This window comes from Amblyomma americanum, chromosome 1, assembly GCF_052857255.1.
Source record: "Amblyomma americanum isolate KBUSLIRL-KWMA chromosome 1, ASM5285725v1, whole genome shotgun sequence".
NCBI classification, from domain to species: domain Eukaryota; kingdom Metazoa; phylum Arthropoda; class Arachnida; order Ixodida; family Ixodidae; genus Amblyomma; species Amblyomma americanum.
This window is the reverse complement of record NC_135497.1, coordinates 70,161,301-70,167,300: the sequence shown is the minus strand read 5'-3', so window position 1 is coordinate 70,167,300 and position 6,000 is coordinate 70,161,301.

Genomic DNA, 6,000 nt, shown 5'->3' with positions numbered 1-6,000 from the left:
CGTGACGTCGCCGTGCAGCGCTCGCGGGTTACGCCAGAGTATAAACGCGCTTTAACAGAGTCTGCGCTTAACCGCTAACCAACGTGTTTGGCAGCGGAATCTATGAGAGCCACTGAAATCCCCAACCCACTCACTGAATAAAAAACAAAAGCTATGTTGAGGCTCGAAATCGAACCAGTGCCTTTGGCGTTCGGGGGCGGAGATGCTACAACTCCACCACGACGACACTTTTTTTCTTTATTGCATGGAAATAGTGCGGGAAAGAAAAGTCGAAGCACGCTTACGCCGCAAAACACCAGGCCACCTTACCGCTGCATGACCCCTCCTTCCAAAACATCAAAACTGACAGGCACACACATGCATTCAGATAGGGGAGCCAGCTAGGCGGCTCTTGCAGAGCAGCATATACTCCCCGCACCAAAGCCCATTGTTCACGAAACAAAGATTTCGACGACCATGGTGATCTTGCGCGGCGGTCCATCATGCAGCTCTTCCAAAGAGTAAATAGTCCCAGCAACATAAATAGATCATATGGCACAGCACAGTTTTTGTCCACAGGCAAAAAACGGATACTGCGAGGTGTCATATCAAAGTCCTGAACTGTCGTTGAAATATGTCCCAGAAGAACACAGCATCAATGCATAGAATAAAACTATGGCATATTGTCTCTGGTGTACTGCACAGGTGGTATTCACCCTCCATGGCGCAAGCACCTTCTTAGCATGAAGCAGTGCCTTCACAGGCAGAGTAGATGTCCGCTGTTTACAGAAGAATGTTTTTGGCACCAGAAGAAATGCACATTCGGATAACACGTTTTAAAACACTGGTGTCAGGGAACGCCAGAAAAGGTTGCCGACACAACGGTACAGGAAAAATATTCTGTAAGTGCCTGAGTCATCTCCCTTCTGGAGAGGCTATGCAGGTAGTCTAAAGAAAAGCGCACAGTGAGGAAATTGAAGGGGTAGGCAACTTCCTTAAGGAATCCCCATGAAGATGCCTCACAAGTGTGACCACTCGGTGCGAATAGGAAAGCCAAATAAGCAATGAGACGCCTCATAAGCACAGCGATTAAAAAAGTATGGTTTGACGATTTGAAAAAGAAAAAAAACGCGAACAAGCTGATGCACGAATAAGTGAACAAGGCCAAATCTACCAGATCCTAGAGGTGGTGGTGGTAGTGGTTTTATTAAAAATAATAGTAAAAAGGAAGGAAAAGATTTTTGCTAGCCCCTGCATCTGCCATCGATACTGAAGCACCTGAGCTGGGGCAGCGGAAATAAAGGACAGCAGGCAGAATGGAGAAATGAAATGAAAGAGGTGAGGGGACAGGAATAGAGGATAGGGGAGAAGTAATATGTACAAGCTATTTACACAATAAGAAATGTGTCCAGGTTGTGCGCGTGATTAGTTCATTTTAGAGGAATTAAATCACACACGCGCACAGCACTGTGTTGGTTACAACTGGAGTGGGGCGTCCAGTTATTAATCGTTCAAGGTAGAACTCGCGGAGCGTTCGGTCACTGCGTGTAACTACCTGACGGAGAACAGACGGGACGTCAAGCCCGTGTGTTCGAGGAATGCACAGAGGCTCACCAAAGTTCGCTCACGAGTGCGCGCACTGCCCTGCGGCCACAATAGCGCCTTGATGGAGTCTGGTAGTATGCCCTGCGCCCTATAGGACGCGAGCATATCGCGACGAGCATCGCCGAACGCGGTACAGTGAAGGAGCAGGTGTTCTAGTGTTTCCACTGCACCGCATCCGTCACACACATCACTCGTCGCGATTCCGTGACGCACCCGTCGTTCCTCGGGCCACACGCAGCCAATGCGCGCGCGGAGGATCATTGCACGTTGTGACCGTGTAAGTGCGCGACAGCCGGTGACACTGTCGATGCGCTCACCTCCCGCGATGCGTGGGTCGGGGTGCTGCGTTCGGAGATGGGCGTGGATGGCCACACGGACGTCCTCCAGCGCAAGGGGCAGATCGCTGGCAGGTAGTTGGTGTGCAGCGGTGGCGAGGTCGTCAGCTTCTTCGTTTCCGGCGATGCCGCAGTGACCGGGCACCCACTGTGCACGCACGGCACAACCTCTGCGCGAGGCGCTCGATGCGCGAGCGAAATTCCCGCACTAGTGTGGTACCGCGGCCGTTAGATTGCAGGCGGCTGAGGGCGGCGCGGGAGTCGCACAGCAGAGCACTCCTGGGCGGCGGAGGGCCGAGGGTGAGCAGCAGGTCCAGCCCGAGCCGGATCCCCATCAACTCCGCCGTGGTGGAGGAGCCCAGGAAGGCTGCGTGTTGCTGGCTGTGCAGTCGCAGGGCGGGGATGGTGGCCGCCGCAGCTAGGGAGCAGCTGTCGCGGGCCACTGAGCCGTCGGTGTACACGAGGAGATGGTCCTGGAGCTCCTCGTGTATGACGGCTCTGGCCAGCTGCTGCACAGCACAGAGGGGTGTGCTCCGCTTTCCCGCAATGCCGACGATCTCTCACTGTACCTCCGAGGCAGCAGGCCAGGGCGCGCAGGAGCCGTAGGGGGGTGGGCCTTGGGTCAATTCCTCATACTCGAGCAGCGCCGCGCCCATTCGTGAGCGCGGGTGCGAGCGCATACGCTGCAGCAGCGAGCCGCCGTCCGGTGCGCGGTGAAGCCGGTCGATGTGATTCAGTGCCCTGCGCGCTGCTTGGAGCTCAAGGGGCCACGCTCCTGCCTCGGCCAACGTTGCGGCGCACTGCGAGTTTTTGGGCAGGCCTAGGCACACGCGCAGGGACTTGCGGTGCTGAAGCTCGAGCTTCTTCCAGCACGGCTTGCGCACCGTGACGAGCGGCCGCGCATAGAACGCCGCCCCCAAAGCTGCGGCATTGTATAGACGCAGCGCGGCTTGCTGGGAGATGCCCTGGCCTCGAGCGGTGAGCTTGTGCACGGCGGCAGTGATCCTCTTCATCTGCAGACAGGCCTTGGTCGCCGCGGGGCGGAAGGAAAGGCGCCAGTCGATGTCCAGGCCAAGGTACCGCACCGATTTACGCCAAGGAATTGGAGTCCCGTCCAGTGACAGTGGCGCATGGGGCGCGCGCGAGCGCGAAACGCAGGCCATGGCCACCGATTTGTCCGCGCTCAGCGACAGACCAAGGCCGCGCAAGCTGGCATCGATTGCGGTCAGGGCTCCCTGAAGGCACCCCCGCACGCGGAACGCCTCGCCCGGTGGTCCCCGGCACCACAGAGCTATGTCGTCTGCATATATGGACATGTACACATGGTGCCGCCCGCTCGTGGGGAGGGAGGCCGGCACCACCGACATGGCCTCATTAAACAGAAATGGTGATAGGACAGAGCCCTGCGGCACGTCCATGTCGACCGGGCGAGGCTTGGAGAGCTTACCCTCTACTCGTACGCGCATGGTGCGCCCGCTCAGGAAGCCATGAACGTATCGCAAAAGGCGCCCGCTCACACCAGCCCCCTCAAGCACCGCGAGAATTGGTGCGCGGTGAACGTTGTCAAAAGCGCCCGAGACGTCCAGTAGCAGCAGCAGCGCAACCTGGCCTGCTGCGCTGGCATGCTCCAGCGCTGTAACAACGTCCGATATAGAATCAGAAACAGGTTATCGCGACGCTTGGGTTCCCAGTGGAAACGCCATACGAATGTGTAGCAAGTATTCTATGCATCACCTGCAGTTTCTTGCTCGCACAGGGGAGAACCTGCAGCACATAGGCAAGTTTTGCAAATAAAAAAATGTTGCAGACTTGAGCCTGAACAAACACTGACAGTTCTGTACCCTTCCAAGCGGGGGTTTGTCGCCTCATGGAGATTATCTGGGAATCCTGGTATTCTCCACTGCTGTGAATTTGGTGAAGAGGAACCCCTAGGTAGTGAAAGGTCCCGCAATACCAGCTTATGCCACCATAATGAATTTGCGTTGAGCCCCAATGACCTAACCAAAACCCTTTGGATTTATCTAAATTAAGAGCCGCCCCTGATGACTCGCAAAACTGTTCAGTAAAATGTAATGCCTGAAGCACACTGTTTTTATCAGAACAAAAGAGGGAGACATTATCTGCAAAGGCTAAAATCTTAATTTCACATTGCACCAGGGAGAAGCCATGGACAGTTGCGCTCAACGATATCCTCAACAATATCCCTCAACTGTTTTCAACCGACTTGTATCTGTGCTTTTCAGAATTAATTTAGCATGCCAAGAATAGAAAGTGGGGAGAAAAAAACCAGCATCGTAAGAAGCCTGGAAGCCTCCATAAAGACAGGCGCTAATGCCAGTAATGCCATCTAGCTCTGGAGATTTCTAAGCCATCAGGTCAGAAATGACATTTAATTTCGTCCAAAGTGATAGACCCCTCTTCTACAGTACGCTGCTTATCGTCAAGTCGGGGTAACGCTTCGAATAAGTGACAGTAATCTGATGTCACATTTGTGCCCGCACAATGAACAGTTTGCGATAATATTCAAAGAAAGCCTTAATAATACCAGGACCGTCGCTGTACCTGCAGCCACCATACTGAATTTCCTATATTTCTTTAGCTAGAGCAGTCTGCCTTTCATTACTAAGGACCCTACGAGATAGTTGCTCTTTCAGAAACCTACGAGTCCTAGGTCTAATGAAGGCCCGTTTGTATCTTTCGGTTTCACACTGCTGGAGCTCTGCTTTTACAACAAGTGATATCTTCTACGTAGGCACTTGGGCTAATCCGCTCTAACTCATTTGGCTCAACCAAAACACGGCCGAGCTCTCGAAGGTGATGTCTCTTCAAAAACGCGATTCTTGCTGAGACTTCAATAGCAATGTTTTTTGTTTCTTGCCTCAATAAGTCCCATTTTTGCCAAACTGAGAGATCACCGCGTGAACACGTGTCCTTCAAGCAAGTAGCACTCCGCCATGACGGCACAAGATCTAGCCATGAATAAAGGCGCATCTAGTGAATGCACTCTTGCGATGCAGAAGTCTTCGCGCTTTAGTTACGTATATCCTGGCCTAACAGAGCTAGGCCATCAGCAATTTTTTTAATCCGCTAGAACTTATATTGGACATTCTCCGCGTTTTTCTATTGTGTGTATGATTGTCTGTTTGTCTGAATACGGTTTGATGGCAGGCTGCTTACCTGCCCACCGGGGGGTGGGCAACCTCCCCGTTATATTCGGTGGGCAAGTAAGGAGCCGCAGCCTGCCCACCGCTTCAGGAGGCGGCTCAATGAATCTCAAGAGGCTGCCCGGGAAGACCAACCTGGATCGCAACCCAAGTCCCAACGATGGCAGCACCTGCCACAGAAGGGGAGTGGCTCATTGCTTTGGTCGGTGCACCCCTGCGCCAGGAGCGGCAGGAAAACTGCGATTGATCTATGACTGAAGAACGACAAATTTCGCATATATGACCATTAATGCATTGTCGCTATCCGAACAACTGCCATCCGTCAACATTGCATCTCATCACCGGAACTGAAATGAAAGCAGAACTGCTAGCGCACTAAACTTGCCTGTCTGTTGTGCATATTAGTGCGCTATTGTTTATCGCATTTAGCCGCTGTCCATTAATCCATTATCGCTATCCGAAGAACTGCCATCCGTGAACATTGCATATCATCGCTGGAACTGAAATGAAAGCTGAACTGCTAGCGCACTAAACTTGCCTGTCTGTTGTGCATATTAGTGCGCTATTGTTTATCGCATTTAGCCGCTGTCCATTAATCCATTATCGCTATCCGAAGAACTGCCATCCGTGAACATTGCATATCATCGCTGGAACTGAAATGAAAGCTGAACTGCTAGCGCACTAAACTTGCCGTTGGCAACGACCCAAATCAACAATCATTTTTTGGGAAATCTCGATTGTTATGCTTATTAGTGCGCTATTATTTATCGCATTTAGCCGCTGTCTGTTTGTCCGCTTGAAGCCAGTATTGTGGCAGCTGCTTACCTCCCTGCAAGTGGTTTGCAACCTGCAGGTGTATATATATATATATATATATATATATATATATATATATATATATATATATATATATATAT